This window comes from Panicum virgatum, chromosome 3K (assembly GCF_016808335.1).
Source record: "Panicum virgatum strain AP13 chromosome 3K, P.virgatum_v5, whole genome shotgun sequence".
Classification (NCBI taxonomy): domain Eukaryota; kingdom Viridiplantae; phylum Streptophyta; class Magnoliopsida; order Poales; family Poaceae; genus Panicum; species Panicum virgatum.
In genome coordinates, this window is record NC_053138.1 from 58,872,899 (window position 1) to 58,891,374 (window position 18,476).

The following is an 18,476-nucleotide window of genomic DNA, read 5'->3' on the forward strand; positions in this document are numbered from 1 at the left end:
TATGTTGTATACCTAGTAGCAACTTGTGTACAGATGGGTGACAACTTATTTAAGTTAGGTTTCATAGAACTTATGTACACAGATGGCTTGCAACTTATTCAACTATATGTTCCGATCTTTGCATATTATATATTTCAACTGCTTTGAGTAATCATTATTTCTCATCTTGTATCTATTTTTGATTCCTTGTGCATTATTGCTTTCATTGTAACGAGATCCTATAAATAAGTCCTATAGTAAATAAGAGTGCTCTGTGTTGAAACATGTACGTTTAGTAGTAACTTATGTTCTAAAAAACAATATAAGAGTTTTATTCTATATATCCAGCATTAATTTAGGTGGAGACCATGTAGCAATTATATATAGGTAGCTGTTAACTTATGTAGAAACTTTGCACTAATAATCATGTAGAGAAGATTTGTGAACTTGTGTTATATGTCTGGTATCAAATCCAAGACCATGTAGCAACTTATATGTAGACACAATCTATCAACTTATATTATATATCTGGGGATCAAACTTAACTAGAGATTGTACTAACTAATATGTTAAGTACAAGTTGCTACTTCTACGTGTATAACTTGCAGTATGGGATTATGTACAAGATTGTCTACACCAACCGAATCAAGTTATAATATCCACAGTAAAAAGAAGAGATGAGTTGCATAGAATGATTCAATACTTAAAAGAGAAAAAAATCAAATAAGTATAAAACCATGGTCATTGCACAAGTGATTAATGTAGATAAAGTGTTACAACCTGATCTATTTGTTACCACTTATGAAATATAATGTACCAACTTATGTAAAGACAGTGTATCAACTTATGAAGTAAATATTAGCAAGTTATCTAGAGTAACATGTTATGTTTATTACAATTTCATCCTTGTTTCAGCTCTGTCTACTTGGTCTTTCCGTTAATTCTCATGTACAACTTCAGGAGCTCCTTCTCCAGCCTTTGAATTCTAAAATATGCACTAGTACTTCTACTTGGGGTGGATAAGTTCGAGTGACTTTTACAAAAACTGAAGATACTTTACACAAGTTGTTGTTCTTCTACTGGGGGAGGAAGCGGTTCACCAAGTTGTTGAAAATTATCATCCTAAAAAAGGGAAAAGTTGCATAGAAAGTAAGTTAAAAATGAAATAGTTTTTTTTCTGGTGGGAAGAAAAGGACTATGAGTTACCACATAATTTGGTACATATATAAATTGCTAGGTACAAACTATATCATGCTACATAGGTTCTTGCATAAGTTGCCTGTAGAAAAAAGATAATAAAGTTACCACATCTGTTGATTCTGTATTCAAGTCAAACCCCTCTTCAGACAGCATCTTGAGCTGCAATAACGTGTTTGTAAAAGAAACTCTATCATCCACACATGATAACACAGAAGTTGACACAATGATAACACAGAAGTTGACACAATGATAACATAAAAGCTGATGTAGGTGGTGACTGAACACACACAAGATGACATACACATATAATCAAGTTGTCATTTTAATTAATGGATAAAAAATTATAACACATTTTTTCAACATTTTTGGATATCCATACAACTTTTTAATGTTTACAATGATGCAAAAGTTATATCTAAAAGAACTTTTTTTACATCCACACCCAATATGTACAAGTTGCCACACATGATCATACACAGACAACACAACATCAACACAAATAATTTGATGCACGGCAGATCCAAGATGCTAGATTAGCATAAAAAAACACATGTAAAATCATACATTCATTTGCATACGTAGCAATTACGTAGGGGAAGGTTCATCATCTTTTTGAGTTTCCGTTTTGCTTACCATGATGGGAAAATATGCATATATGAAAGTACTGATGATAATTATGCACATAATATGAACAATGAAACAAATAATTTGAAAATAATTAAATAAACATAGAGAAACATAAAAAAAAGAGGTAGCATATAACTTGTCACTTTATATTGCTGAAGTTGACACATCTATTAAAAAGTAAGATGACACAGGGTATACCAAAAGTTGAGATTTTTTTTGTCATCATTCAAATGTCCTTGCAAGTTAGGTGCCAAGCCATGGAGTTCCTTCAAAAACAGTAACCTGAATGTAAGCTATATATTGCCATTTATGCTACATCTCAGCAACCAAATAAAAGAAATTCATGAACCTTTTACCATGTTACTTGTTAGCCAAAGTATGAAGTGTATTTTGGTAGTTATACAAAGTATCAAATGTATTTTGGTAGTTATAAATAAATACTAGGCACATGTATCTCTAAGTGCTGCAAAATATCTCTAATAATAGTATATCCCTAGCCTTATTACTAATAGTATTGATATGAAAAAAACTAGGTGCACAAATCGTAGCAGTATTTCCTTCAAAAAAAAATCATAGCAATATATATCTCTAAAGAGTTGTTTCTGGCTAGCCTTTTGATATAATTCACTCCAACTTCTGTAGTGTCAATAAGATATGATATAATTTTTGCATTTACAGTTACAGAGTTTATCTAGCCCCATGCAAAAGCAATTTCCCCCAAATTAATTCCTATTAATCCCATCCTCCTAAGCCTAACGCTAGCTACAATGACATGCATGGCATTCAATCCCATCGAACAGGAAGCACAGGGGATGTAGAACCACATGGAGCACTGGGGGATTGGGGGCACCTCGATTTGTCTTTTCCAGCGCTGGGTGTCAGAAGTCACATGTCCTGCGGCAAAAATCGCATGTTCCACACCTCTAGTGCTTGTGGGTGCTGCTCGTCTTTGGAAATCACCGCTCCCCCTCCCCTAGTGATCCAGTATTGTGCTACCCCCTCCATCTCCCTCCTTCCCTCTTGGGGATTAGGACACCAAATCATGAGGGGATGATGCTCGAAATCGTCCCAACCCTGGCACCCCACCACTCGAGCTCACCCTGCACCCTCCCTCCCTCCCTTCCTCCCAAGGATTAGCACTCCAAATCGGACCAAATCCCGGGAGGGGAATGCTCCAAATTAAATCCTCCCCAACTCCGGACGACCAACCGCTCGAGCTTAACCCCTACGCAGTTCGCACAGGCACACACACCTCGTCCCTATTGCCACACGCAGCACTGCTGCTCGCCGCACGCCAAATCCGTAAGCACGCAACACCATGGTGGGGGAGAGTAGGTGTGCGGGATTGGGACTCACATTAGGCTGCGAGGGAGACGAAGTTGCCCTGCCGATCGCCGCACACGCTTCTCAGTCCCCGGCTGCCACTCCTCGCCATTCCCCCCGAGTCGCCTCCGTCCACCTCCCAGGAGAAAAAGGAGTCTGCGGTTATGGTTTCGAAAATGGAAAAAGAGGAGTCCCGTTAGCGATCCCTCGCAGGCCAGCGGTTACCTAGGCCCGCGTTGGCCTGCTGGGCCGCGGGGTCGCACGATCAGTTACTAGCGTGGCGTCTTTTTTATTTTTTTATTTTTCAAAAAAAAAATTTACTGAAATATATTTTTGATTTTAGATTTTACAGTTCTATACCCCTACCGCCCGGCAGGGGGGCGGTAAGGACCTATATGTAAATAAAAATGATTTTTTTGTGTAGAGTTCCATGGCGGGTGCGTGCCGCCCCCCTGCCGGGCGGCAGGCCCCCTGCCACCCCACCACTTGGCGGCAGGGGGGCGGCAGGCTCCCGCCCCAAATATAAAATCCGCCCCATCCCTCGCGCCCTCATTTTTTGCCCACGAGATCCAAAGAGGGGAGAGGGAGAGAGGGAGGAGGGGTGAGGGAGGTAATTCCACCGGCGAAGCCCTGCCAGATTTTGGATCCGAACCGCGGGTAACCAATATTTCTCAACTTTGTCATTCCAGAATTTTTGTATGTTTAATTTTATGATTAGTATTTTTATTATTGTAAGCACTTAGGGTTCGGATTAGTGGTTATAATTGAAGCCATAGCATATTTCTAGATATTAGATTAATTAAAATGAAGTCTTTGGATGGCCAGATATGTCGAGCAAAGTGGCGTTTCAAGTTCATTACGGTGACTTCTATAGAATTACTCATGATTCCTATGGAGTAAATCTATCAGCATTGGAAAGAAGACAGTGCAGTCTAGATAAACCCCTAGAGAGGAGTTTTGAGTCCATATGGAAATGTCTTCATAGGATGTTCAATGTGAATCCAAAGACCCATTTGCTTACGGTTCATACCTTGACTTTCTGGGAAACTAATGGGGATTTCTGGGAGTTGACACATATAAGTAGTACGGAAGAATGGCAACATTACATGCAAGCAGCTCTTGAAAGTGGGTGGCCTCTCGCAATGGTAATTCAGATTCACCAGAAGACCGGTGATTTAGGTGAAGGGTCAACTCACACAACATCTGACTGCAATGAAGAGATGGAAGAGGATAAAGAAGAAGAGAACATGCAAGCTCCAGAACTAGAACCAGAACCACAAGGTTTGGCAGATGAAGGCGAGCGGATACCTGGAATTGTGGAGGAAATGGAGAAAGAAGACCAGGATGCGCGAATAATGGAGCAATGTGGGGACTCATCGGATGATGAGGACGATGAGCGCTTCCCAGTGCTAGGTGAATGGCGTGAAGAGGGTTTTGGGAATCCAGTGGTACAAGATATTAAGAGTTCGGAGTTTGAATACAGAGTGAATGAGGTTGTACAAGGGGCAAAGTATCGTACCATTGAGGATGTGAAGGATGCTGTGAAGCTCTGGGCTGTATCTCTGAGGAAGGAATTCAAAGTACTGAAGTCTAGCAGCAAAGAATACGAGGTGAGGTGTGCAGATTGAGACTGTACATGGTGAGTGCATGCATACAAGGGAAAGTTCAAGACACACTGGGAATGTTCAATTGTTACACCACATACTTGTAGATTGACAGGTGTTGTGGGACATCATCGTAATATCACATCAACTTTCGTGGCTAAGAAGATGTGCCTGCTTTGATAATTAGGGACATTGAACAGAATTTCCAGTATGTGATCAGCTATGCAAAGGCTTGGCGGGCTAAACAAAAAGTATTTGAGATGAGGTTTGGCACTTATGAAGCATCATATGACAACCTACCTCGTATGCTTGAAGCAATTGTGCACAAAAATCCTGGAAGTGCTTTTGATACGTACAGTGTACCAAGCTTGTCAGGGGGGCCAAGCATTCTGCTGCGAGCTTTCTTCTACATTGGAGCATGTGTGAGGGCATTCATTTATTGTCTTCCTATTCTATGTATTGATGGCACTTTCCTGACAGAGAAATATAAGGGAACAATATTGACAGCAATCGGAATTGATTGAAACAAGCAGATAGTTCCCATTGCCTTTGCCTTTGTTGAGAATGAGAACACAGAAAGCTGGTACTGGTTTTTTGAACGTCTGAAGATTCACATTGTTGCTGGAAGGTCTAATGTTTGCCTTATCAGTGATAGGCATGCAGGTCTACTTGCAGCTATAAGGCAGCTCCAAGAAGGTAGTCAATTTTCACCTCCTATATGGCCAGATGTTGTCAATAGGTGGTGTGTGAGGCATATGACTGCTAACTTTTATGAGCGGTTCAAGAATAAGGATCTGATGAATTTGTTCAAGCGATTGTGCACTCAGAATCAGCAGAGGAAGTTCGATGCTTTGTGTGGTATAATTGATGACATGAGCGCTGAATTGCTTAAGAGCCAGGCCTCATCATCCAGCAGGAGACGTTCTACAGATTTATTAGTTGGACATGCTAAGCCATTTTCACAGTGGATTGATGGTGCGCCTAAAGAGAAGTGGTCACTTCTGTATGACACAGATGGGAGACGTTATGGGATCGAGACGACCAACCATGCTGAATGTTACAATATGGTAATGCGTCGTGTTCGTGGATTTTCTCTTGTTGGCATTGTTGAGTTCATCATGTACGGATGTATAAGATATTTTAGGGAGCGATACGCATCAGCCACTTCCTTACTTAATGATCCAGGAGTGCATTTTTACAGAAGGGTCAATGAGTACATGGAGAAAAAAATTGAAAAGGCTCGATTTCATTCAGTCATATCGATGGGCACAAAGGAGCAAAGATTTGAGGTATCATGCAGGGACAGGACCGGACAGGGTATCCGCAGACAAAGGGTAATTCAAGAAGTTTTGATAACCATTGACGGGAGGGTGTTCTCCCGATGTCAGAAGCCAAAGGTGCATCACTTATCATGCTCCCATGTCATCGCAGCTTGTTCTGTATCTGGGTTAGATGCCGCGTCATATGTTTCTCAATATTTCACGAACGAAGCCGCAGCACAGACTTGGTGTCATGAGATATACGGCATCGGTATTCTAGGCCCATTCACTCAAAAAATCCACATCCAATGCTCATCCCTGATGCAGCTACGAAGCGGGGCATAGGCCGACGGCAGACATGTCGTATCCGGAACGGAATGGACGAGTCCGAGGCTGGAAAGAAGAAAAAACGTTGCAACTTGTGTGGAGCGGACGGTCACACTTACAAGAAGTGCCCACAGCTTTCAGTACCCACTGCTGCTGCCGAGGCTGGACCTTCCGGGAATCCGACGGATGGATCGGCTCCACCTATAAGAATTCACTGCATCTAGTTGTGCACGTAACAGCTTGCAATGTATTTGTGTGTACGAAACTAAGTATATTATGTATTTGTCTCGAATTTGGTTGTAACGAATGAAACCTTCAATGTAATATGTTATGTGGTATTTTGTTTAACGTTCTATTTATATTTCGTTCATTGTATCTTATATGGTATTGTATCATAAATATAATCATTACAATCAAACATAGCAAACATATAAGTATTGCAATTAAAGGTACAGGCGTCCCGTCACAATTTACATCACAATCTAAAACCGATGTCCATCATATGTTACAGATCATGTCATGAAATCATCTAAGTCGTCATCCCAGTTGACAGATGGTGGTGCAGCATTACTTGACGAACCTCTCGACTTTCCTTTTCTCTCTTTTCTGGTTCTAGGTTCATGTACAGGGGGAGGAACATCAGGTGTTCGAGGCCATGATTTGGGGGGCATGAAGTCATCCATATCGTCATCCCAGTTAACACAACTTGGTGCTCGAGGTGGTGCAGCATGACTTGACAAACCTCCGGTCATCTGTTCTTGCGGAGGCCAAGAACTATCACCTGAAGATCTTTTCCACCTCCTTCGTCTAGTTTGCGGCATAACTCCACCGAAGATACATACCAATTTACGGAAATTTGGTATCAAATTGTTAATCAACTCCGTGTCCTTGGGGTAATCCTAGCATATAATTACACAATAATTTTACTATTTCGTAAATATGGATTACAAATGACGGACGAGATTAGAACTGAATAAGAGTTACCTTAATGTGCATCTCATACATCTCTGGCCGCATCCATATCTTACAAGTAGTTTGTAAGAATCCAATAACATAAGGATGATTCGCTAGTTCACATATCCTCATGTATATCTTCCGACGTTCTATCAGGTGTTCCTTTAAATCTTGCATTGTAATACCTCGAAACAATGTGAAATCTTTAAACTCAACTAATTTGGACAACACCATCTCTATCGTACCATCCGCTAATGGATCCAATTTTTTACTGATTACAAGATGTGTCATGATCTCAAGAAATATACTAGATTTTTCTTCGGTCCATGAAAATCCAACAGAATTGGAGGCAGTTATTGCCTTATGCTGCAATAACAATAAGGTACTGTCATTCTAAGTTTACTATTCTATATTTCACTATCCAAAAACTAAATCTATTCTAATTCATAATTATTTTAGAAACAAGTCTATAATAGTTGAGAAATATTGGTTACCTACGGTTCGTATCCAAAATCCGGCAGGGCTTCGCCGGTGGAATTACCTCCCTCACCCCTCCTCTCTCCCTCTCCCCTCTCTGGATCTCGTGGGCAGAAAATGAGGGCGCGAGGGAAGTGGCGGAGTTTTATATTTGGGGCGGGAGACTGCTGCCCCCCTGCCGGGCGGCAGGCCCCCTGCCGCCAAGTGGTGGGGCGACAGGGGGCCTGCCGCCCGGCAAGGGGGCGGCAAGCACCCGTCAAGGACCTCTGCGCAAAAAAAAATTATTTTTTATTTACATATAGGTCCCTACCGCTCTCCTGTCGGGCGCTAGGCCCCCTGCCGCCCCCTGCCGGGCGGTAGGAGTATAGAACTATAAAATTTAAAATCAAAAATATATTTCTGTAATTTTTTTTTGAAAAATATAAAAATGAAAAAGACGCTACTAGCGCGACCGGTCGTCTAATAGACTTAACCTTCAGTACTCGATTCCCATCCTCAAGGCTGTCAGCCAACAACAGCCTTTATAGTCCAGGCTTCACGGGTTACGCGGGCTCCGGCCCAGATAACAAGCATGGCACAACGGCCCAATGCGCTTTACATCCTGATGAAAGGTCCACAAGGGACATGAGTCCAGCTTGAGGACCTCTAGCTGGAGCAATAGAGTATCGCCGATGGAAATCACAACTAGACAAAGATGCCGGCATACCGAACCATTGCACCAATAGTTGGATACACGACGGTGCTGTGGGCGCCCCAAGGCGACCATTGGCGCGCCCTCCGTAGATTCCTCGCCGTCGATCTAAGGCTGAGGCTGCCGCGCGCGCCGCTGGCCAACACGGCGCGCTTGTTGGCGGCCTCCTTCGTCACGCCGCCGCCTCCCCTGCCGTGGTGACGCTCCGGCGCAGGCTCTTCGAGCTCGTGCTCAACGTGATGCCGCGCGCTCACCGGCGCGCAGGGCCACCGCGCCGACGTGCGCGGGTTCCAAGAGGCCTTCGAGGAGAGCTTCACGGCGAGCGGCGCGCCCGGGATCGGGGACTTCTACCCGGCGCTGCGGTGGGTCGACCGGCTGTTGGAGGGTAGAAAACCCCGATCCAGGGAACGGCACGCGGCCGGCCTGCGGAGAGGACGCACGGGCGGCCTACTGCACGGGCGCGGGCTGCCTACGGCATTGGCGAGGGCACGCGGCGGCCAGGCTTGGGGTATATCATAAATATAATAATATATATATTTATACTCTTTATAGGCATGTGTTTATTATATATATAAATATTAATGGATCATTAATAAATATGTGGTTGTGATTAAATAAATATATTATGTATAATGTTTACAATATTTTATATATTTAATATATATATATATGTAAATGAACTAATAATATTATATATATATATATATTATGCAATCGTATACAATTAATAATATTGTTAGAATTTATTAATAATATATATAAATATATAAATAATAATTATTTAAATATTTAACAATTTATATGTATACATATATATATATATTTAAATAATATACATGTAAATATTTAAATAGTTTGATAGTTTGATCTCACTATGTTTATGTTGAAGCACAGAGCATGCACTCGACGAACTTTCGGGGTTGGCAGACAGCTGACAATGGCGTCTCCACCACCTTCGGACATGTCGATCACACCACCTTCACCGATATCCCACTCAAAGCACTGCACGAGTGCTGCCAGTGTCAAGCTAACGAGACGCATTGCTAGCCCCTCGCCGGGGCACCGCCTCCGTCCAAGCCCAAATGGCATCAAGGGCGTGGTGACCGCGGTCACCGCACCGGCGTCCAAGAATCTCTCGGGCCTGAACTCCTCGGGTGTGTCCCAGAGATTGGGATCCCGCTGGATCGCCCAAGCGTTCGCGAGGACCATCGTGCCGCGGCGAACGTCAAACCCACTGACGGTGCAGTCCTCCATGGCCTCATGTGCTGGGATGATCGGTGCGACGGGGTATAGCCGGAGGGTCTCCTTGACCACGCATTGCAAATATGGGAGGTTGGCAATGTCCGACTCCTCCACCATCCGTGCAGTGCCGACATTGGCATCTACCTCAGACCTCACCTTCCGCATCACTTCCGGGTGTGTTAGCAGCAGCACCATTGCCCATTCGGTAGTTAGCGCCGACGTGTCGGTCCCGGCAGAGAGTAGTACCTGTTGATGTGTCACCATGGAGATTGCAATCATGCATGTAACAATGGGCCAAACACCATGTTGGCGCGGCGCAACGAAGACTGATTGGAGAGAGAGAGAGAGAGAGAGAGAGAGAGAGAGAGAGAGAGAGAGACTGCTCACCAAGACGATGCCTTTGATGACAGTGTCAGTGTAGTACTCGGGATCAGTTTCTTGCAGCGACAGGAGCTCGTCAATGATGCTTTTCTTCTCCGTGTCTCTCCGCCACTACCGGCGTCGCGCCTTCGCCGTTGATCGTCGACGAGACCGCCGACGAACGCGTCGCGTCTCGCCTGAAGATGCACCAGCGCTGCGTCGACGCCGCGCAGGCGGTCCACCCACCGCAGCGCCGGGAAGAAATCCCCGACGCTGGTCGCGCCGCTCGCCGCGAACGTCTCCTCGACGATCTCCTGGAACCTGCGCGAGTCGGCGCGGCTAGCGCGCTCCCCGTGACCGCGCGCAGCATGACGTTGAGCACCAGCTCGAAGAGCCGGGGCCGGAGCGCCGCCGACGCCGCGGAGCAGGCTCCCGACAAGCGCGGCGAGGCGGGACGCCGAAAAGATCTCCACGGCGAGGAACCGGCGGACGGCGCGCCAGTGGCCGCCGTGGGGCGTCTACACCACCGTCGTGTACCCGTACCCGAGCCGCTCGCCCGCCAGCAGCCGCGGCCGGCCTGCCAGCGCGGCGTCGCGCGCGGTGAAGAACTCCTCGGCCGCGCCGTGCGCGGACACCAGCAGCGCCCGCCGCGCGCCCAGGCGCAGCGACAGGACCGGCGCCGCGGCCCCGCCGGCCCCGGAGCCCTGCGCGGCGGCGAGCGCGGCCAGAGAGCGGTGCAGCGGCTTGCCGAGCAGGTGGAGGTGCCCGAGCAGCGGGCGCGACGGCGGCCTCGGCGCGACGTTGCCGCACCGCCGACCTCGCCTGGACAGAACAGCAGAAACGACGATCAGGGAGACGGTGATGGCAAGGAGTAGAAGGAGACTGTCGCCGCTCGCCACCGCGTCCATGGCTGGCGACCGTGAAGGCCTCACAACTGCCACGTGTAGAGCGGACTCACTCCACCGGGGTCGCAGCGGCGTAGCTGGAGAGGAGATAGGAGTGGTGGGGAAGAAATAGAGGGGGAAGAAGAGATCTTATCTAGAAGTCTTCCTCAACATCAAGAAATCCCCCGTCTTCCTCCAACGGCAAATACGTGTCAGCCAAGAAGATGGCCATGGACCATGGGAGAGTTTTTCTCTCGCGGTGAAGTCAGAGTGCGAGAAAGGCCAGCTACCTGAGCTCAGCCAAGCATCGAAGCAGCGCAAGGTTGACGATGATTCCGTGAGGGAGGGAGCGTCTGCACGCGTACGGACCTATAGCTCCAACGGTGCCCCCATCCGATATCGGGGGGGGGGGGGGGGGGAGTTATAGGGGAAATCCGATCCAACGGTTCCCCTATAGCTCCCCTTATATACGGGGGAGTTGAAACTCTCCCCATATGGGGTGAGTTTTAACTCCTCATACATCTCTAATCACATTGTTTCTTCACGATATTAATTTTGTTTGAGCCCCGTAACATGATGATAATATGTATTATGACAGTACAAATACTGTATGATTTTTTTAAAATTCAAAAATGTTAAATAAATAGTTAGTTAATGAGTGATAGTATATAGGGGGAATAGATATGGGGGAATGGTTGGAGAGGAGTTATAGGGGGAGGAATTTTTTGGAGGGAGGTAGTAAAATATAGTAAATAGTACGTTTGGGGGGAGTTGGATGGAGGGAATGGTTGGAGATAGCTAGGTTGCGGCGCAGATACCTCCATTATTTTCTTTTTCATCGTCGTCATCGAGCTCTAGTTTTCTTACACGTGCCGTCGATCTATTCCATTATGACTGACGGCTAATCTTCTCCATTGTGACAAGCTAGCTGTTTTTTCTTTTCCTCGAGAGGATCGCGATGCCATCAGTGATCATTAGTTCAACTAATTTATCAACCCATACTCACGGGCTAGTTAGAGATATATAATAATTATCTATCTCACACTCTCTTTAATCAATTAAATATTCTAATTCAATACTGCAAAGATAAATATTTATCATTATATAATTACAATAAATGTGACAGGTTTAGTTACTAACAATTTTTTCTCACTTTGCATTGCACATCCATATATGTTTGATATGTGTTTAACTGAACACTTTGTTTGAACTATGTGAACAACATGAAAATTATATTCTTATCTCTTCTCTTATACACGAATATATGGTGACAAACACATTATGGTTAGTATGTTTATATAAATAATAACATAAATCTTACTGTTACTATAATAGGAATAGTAATTTAGACTTTTATATTGATGCGCTTTAAGATTTTATTATAATAACATAATTTTGATTAATATTTGGGGTTTATTTTAATTTTTTATTATGTTATCATTGGATAATATATATAAAAATTTAGGTGGTCATTTGATATTATTTTATAATGCCATAAGTGGATAATTTATATGAAGATTATGGGGTTACTTAGATTATTTTTTATAATGGCAGAGGTGAATAATTTAGATACATCTTTAGGGGGTTACTTTAGATTATTTTTTATAATGGCAGGGGAGGGTAATTTAGATACATGTCTAGGGGGTTACTTTAGTCTAGGGGGTTACTTTAATCTATTTTCATAATGGCAAAGGTGGGTAATTTATTAAAAAAGATAATAAATCCAATGTCTATTATGATTAGAGTTGCCGAATTGATTGCCGGATGTTTCTGATTTTTGTGAGAATTTATAGGATTTCTCTATTTTTTAGACTGTCCACCTAGTATCCTAGGCGGCTTCACCTAGAGGCTTCAAAAAAAGCCTCCAATTAGTAATAGTAAGATGATGGGCCGGGCCCCGGGAAAGCGATTATGTAGCCGCTGGCTCTCTGTTTTTTTTTAAAAAAACTTCTAGATTTGTGTTTATTTTTAACTTTTTTTAAGGGATGGACGTTTGGACATCATACCTTATATTTAAACAAATCATATTCTAAATCTTTTATGTGATTATTACTTATATGCATTTACATATCTTTGGAGTTAAATTAGTATAAGATCCTCTAAACTATACTAACATTTAATCGGCACAAATTATGAAACATTTTATTTTTAGGTATATTCTAAAATATTTAGTTAACAAAAAATACAATGACCTTAATCATTCTGTAAATGGTTGAAAACCCAGAAGCACAACTTGTAAAAGGGTGAGTGTGCGTGCGTTGTGACTTGTGAGTGTCTGAGTTGTACTGTATAATTTATAAAAAAAAAGAGGAGAGAAAAAGTCTTAACATTTCATTAGAGAGCGTGGTTACTAAATTATAACAATTTAAATATTTGAGCATGAAAGCAGAAACATGTACAAGAAGTAAAAAAATCTATTAGAGGCTGTGCTTAACTAGTTGTAATAATTCGATTTTTTAATGTTGAAAGCACAACCCATTCCTGATATGCATGGCCTGACCGATCGCTGAGTAGTATTCTTACAGGGCTATTGGGTTCTTACACCTACTTTAATCATGAATTGTGATTTTATCCTGATTTTTTGCAACTTTGTGATTTTACCCCTAGTTTTTAAAAATAAAGGTAGAGTTTACTCCTAACTAGACTTAACAACGTAAAATCGGCTGGTAAAAGACGAGTTTACCTTTGCGCTTTTGCCCCTATTATGAACACTTTATGATTTTACTCCATTTTGACATTAAACCATATGACTCTAAATAATTTTTCACGTGCTTGCTTCTTCCTCGTGGTCTTCTTCTTCCTCGGTCTCACACCCCCTTCGCTCCCCTTGACGCTGCCACCAATTCACATGCCATGGCTCGCCGGGCACCGCACTAGCTCCGGCCAGCTTCGTGAACAGCGTGGCGGCGAGCTCCCCCGACGGCCCCAGCTTGGACAGCTTCCCCACGGGACCCACAAGAGGAGCAATCCATCTGAAACCCCAAATTCAAACAAAATTACGGAAGGGGGCTGACCCAGGGCCTTGGACGGTGAACTCGCTGGACGCAATGCGCGCCGCCAGCTCGGCCGGACACCACCTCTGCTCTGCTCCTCAAGGGCCGGGCACGGGGAAAAGCTAGACCTGCTGCCTGCACGCGCGCTCTTGCTGCAAGCTCGCCGTGCGCCCCCAAGCCTGGCCGCCGCGTGACCTCGCCGATGCCGTAGGCAGCCCGCGCCCTCGCCCGTGCCACAGGCCGCCCGTGCGTCCTCTCCGCAGGCCGGCCGCGTGCCGTTCCCTGGATCGGGGTTTTCTACCCTCCAACAGCCGGTCGACCCACCGCAGCGCCGGGTAGAAGTCCCCGATCCCGGGCGCGCCGCTCGCCGTGAAGCTCTCCTCGAAGGCCTCTTGGAACCCGCGCACGTCGGCGCGGTGGCCCTGCGCGCCGGTGAGCGCGCGGCATCACGTTGAGCACGAGCTCGAAGAGCCTGCGCCGGAGCGTCACCACGGCAGGGGAGGCGGCGGCGTGACGAAGGAGGCCGCCAACAAGCGCGCCGTGTTGGCCAGCGGCGCGCGCGGCAGCCTTAGATCGACGGCGAGGAATCTACGGAGGGCGCGCCAATGGTCGCCTTGGGGCGCCCACAGCACCGTCGTGTATCCAACTATTGGTGCAATGGTTCGGTATGCCGGCATCTTTGTCTAGTTGTGATTTCCATCGGCGATACTCTATTGCTCCAGCTAGAGGTCCTCAAGCTGGACTCATGTCCCTTGTGGACCTTTCATCAGGATGTAAAGCGCATTGGGCCGTTGTGCCATGCTTGTTATCTGGGCCGGAGCCCGCGTAACCCGTGAAGCCTGGATTATAAAGGCTGTTGTTGGCTGACCGCCTTGAGGATGGAATCGAATACTGAAACCTGTTCCCTTCGTTCCCCTGTTCTTCTTGCTCTACTTCTTCCCCGTTCCTCTTCGATTCTTCCTTGTTCCCCTCTTGCTGTTCCGACTGCCCGAGCAGGACCGTGACAGAAACGCTCGATTCCTGTGTTTCAAGCTGGCGTGGCCCGAGGTGTACGGTTGCATGAGCAGAGCATGGTCGGAGCGGTTATCCAAGAAACCAAACAACTTGAACATGTATCTGCTTTCTGCTGAGCCTGTCCAATGGAGATGCAGGCAACCAAACGTGCTCTTAGGTGGGGCTTGCGGGGTTGGTCTGTGTGTATAAATAATCGAACAAATTTTTCTCTAAAAAATCCCTCCCAATCAATATAGATTGAAGGGGATTATTTTGAATGAGTCCGTTAAGGTGTTGGCGCAAATCTAGGGCTAACACACCATGCACTCGAACGTGCAGCGAGCAACGGCACACGTTGTAGTGCCGATACTCAGACCGGTCAGACCGGTGGTCGCGGGACAGACCGGCAATGAAACAACGATCGTCGTCCGAGAAGGACCCATCGGGACAGACGTATGCAGGGTTGTTCTAGGGTTGGCAGACCACCTAGGACGCCCTCAATCGACGCAGAACGAAGGAGGAAGAACAAATAGTAGATTGGAAAAGTTAGGGCAAACAGAAAAGATAAAAAGATAAAAGTTGTATTTTCAATCGATTGGTACCCTCAATCGGCCGTGGCCCTTTATATTTATAAGATGGGGATGTCTTGTCCCCCACAAGAAATCCTTTTTACAGACAGAAACTTATGAAATAATTCAATTATACTAGGACTCCGTGGACCGGTCTGACCGCTCTTGCCTACCGATCAGACCGATCGGACTTTGCTGGACCGGCTACAGGGCACAGACCGGTCAGACCGGCGATGAAAGAACAATCGTCGCCCGAGAAGGACCCATTGGGACAGAAGCGCAGGGTTGTTCTAGGGTTGGCAGACAACCTAGGACACCCTCAATCGATATAGAACGAAGGAGGAACAACAAATAGTAGATTGAAAAAGTTAGGACAAACAGAAAAGACAAAAAGATAAAAGTTGTATTTTTGATCGATTGGTATCTTTAATCGGCCGTGGCCCTTTATATTTATAAGGTGGGGAGGTCTTGCCCTGCAATAAATCTTCTTTACAGATAGAAACCTATGAAACAATTTAATTACACTCGACCGGTCGGACTCTGCCGGACCGGCTACAGGGCACAGGCCGGTCAGACCACTTGACAGCACCGGTCTCTAGCCCAGCCTGATCGGTTTAGTGCCAATTTTAGTTGCCAACATAAGATAAGGCCGAGGAATCTTGGGGAAGCCACAGATCATTGAACGTTAATATTCGCTCCCTTGTCCCTCTATGTGGACTTTTCATTTGCTAGCAGACAATGCAAATAAACTAAATAAAAAGAAGACAAGGATGATGACCTGCTGTTTATGTGGCCGGTCAGTACTGCTGGCATCACATAATGCATGCACATATGGTTGGTGATCGGCTGACGGCTGATCGCCCAACTAACTTGCGACGCATAACATATACTACTACTGCCGATCCGATCATCTTCCCTCCCTCAGACGTCTCCGTTTAGATCGAGCCCCTCCTCCTCCCTGCCAGTCTACCAGGCATGCATGAATTCACTTGGAGAGAGAGCGTCGCCCTAGCTCGGCCCTCTCCCGGCCGGCCTCTTGTTGCAGTTGCAGCTAGCCATGAGCGCACCTTCTCGCCTCCCTCCTTGCGTTGCTGCGCGCTAGCTGCCGCGCCGGCTTGGCTTCGGGGTTGCTGGGGGATATATCCTCCGGTGAGCCACCGGCCGCCGAGGCGGCGGCCTGAGGCCTGAGCGGTGCTGGGGAAGACGACCGGCGGGTCAGAGACCCGGCTAGGGCGTGCGAAGCTGCCGAAGTAGCACGGCGGTGACTCCAGGAGTCGCCGGATACGGAGAAGACGGCGACGGCGTGTGATGCTGCTGCTTGACCCCAGCTCCGGTATTGTGCCACTCAACCACCCAATGCATATAGGTGTTGAACCATACAGAATGCTGTATACATGGGCCGGCAGCCCATAAAAGCAATGCAGGATGGGCCTGCCATCATTTGTTGTTTTGGGCTGTTGCATTGGGTGATACTTTTCTTTTCGTTGGCGCGGGATCTGGTTTGGGTGGGAGAAGTTCGACGACCGGTAGTTTCAAATGTTCGGAGTTACATGTGTGATTGGTAGTCAAGTTATTACACAAGGCTTATCTGCGACGTGACTGCACCCAATCACACGCGCTGCCCCGAGTAGCGCCCCCGGTGGTCACCCTCCGGTCACCTTGCGAGGGAGACGACGTAGGGGAGGGGCGCGCAAATATTAGGAGTCGCCTGGTTGACTGGCAGTCAAACCATCACGCAAGATCCAATAACTATTTTTTGTTTTAGAACAATTTTTTTTTGTTCCCAAACAAATTTTTTGTATTGCTGGATCAAGTAAAAAATTATTCTGAAACAAAAAATTATTTTGGAACAAATTTGACTGGATTACACATGTAGACCGATTTGTTAGACTAGTTTAGGCTCAAATATAAAATCTGGGATAAAAGGGGCTAGTTTGACAAGTTTGCTGGGGTCACACGGTGACCCAGCAGGGCCCGAGGGGCGGGGGAGCATCCAGATTTGCCCGCCTATGCCTAAATGAAAAATCTTATTATTGGTGCACAAATGGAAGGATCACTCCAAAGAGCAGATGGCTCAAAGTCGTCAGGGGCTAGGCTGGATCATCGCATCAAAATCCCCCCATCACCCCCTGAGAAGGATTGAGTGATTGACTGCATACGGAAGATAAAAATTGAACTGACCTTCTTTGATATCTGAATCATACTGGCTCCGGTGTTAAGTAGTCCAGGTTGGATTTCTAGGTCAAGCATTCATAGAAAACAGTTTATCATACTTCCATGGAATCTTTTTAGCGATGATTGAATTTGAAACATAAATTTTACTTGTATGACAATGAGAGAATAGGAAGCTACAATAATGTATAACTTGCATGATAGAGCCGACTCAGTTTTCATATAATATGTACCTGATTATTTTCACTATTGATATCGAGAAATGCATTATAGCATAGATACATATGGAAGAGAAGAACGGAACTGACCTCTGTTGATATTTGATGCAGTAACCATTATTGGATTCATTTTGACTCAGTGTCAAGTCCATGTTGGAATAATGCTTGGTTCACCACAACTGGAAACCGAAATTTCCTTATATGCCAGAAATCGTTAGGGATATAGGGAAAACCGTCAAGAAAATTAATTCTAACGGAAAACTGACAGGAAAATCCCAACAGGGATAAAGTGTCAGAAATTACAATTGCTTGTCGGTTTAACGATGAAATAATTTCCCTAATGGGACTTTTATGTGTGGAGACTCACAAGAAAATCTGGATCTGTCATATTAAAAATTTGTCTAGAATCATTTCACCTTACCGGCAGGGAAATTCTATCGGTTCCTCATTAGTGTTATTAATTTATCCTTGACGGAAGTCTACTGATAGAAAAATTGACAAATCGTCGGACAAAAAATTGAGTTATTTCCTCTCGGGCACAACCGACAAGGTTTTCTAGTTATTCTGTTGACTATAGCATTTCAGGCACTCATATAACATTTTG

The 18,476-nt window shown here is 45.4% G+C and overlaps 1 long non-coding RNA gene and 1 pseudogene across 1 annotated transcript; both read right to left on the reverse strand.

Annotated features, from left to right (window-relative positions):
* Positions 1-723: 723 nt before the first annotated feature.
* On the reverse strand, positions 724-2,832 carry LOC120699923. The gene is made up of 3 exons (XR_005685732.1): positions 2,005-2,832; positions 1,285-1,338; positions 724-1,101 (listed from the first exon to the last, which is right to left on the reverse strand). It is a non-coding gene; the product is annotated as an uncharacterized LOC120699923 (long non-coding RNA).
* Positions 2,833-9,218: 6,386 nt separating this feature from the next.
* On the reverse strand, positions 9,219-11,319 carry LOC120699925 (annotated as a pseudogene).
* Positions 11,320-18,476: the final 7,157 nt, after the last annotated feature.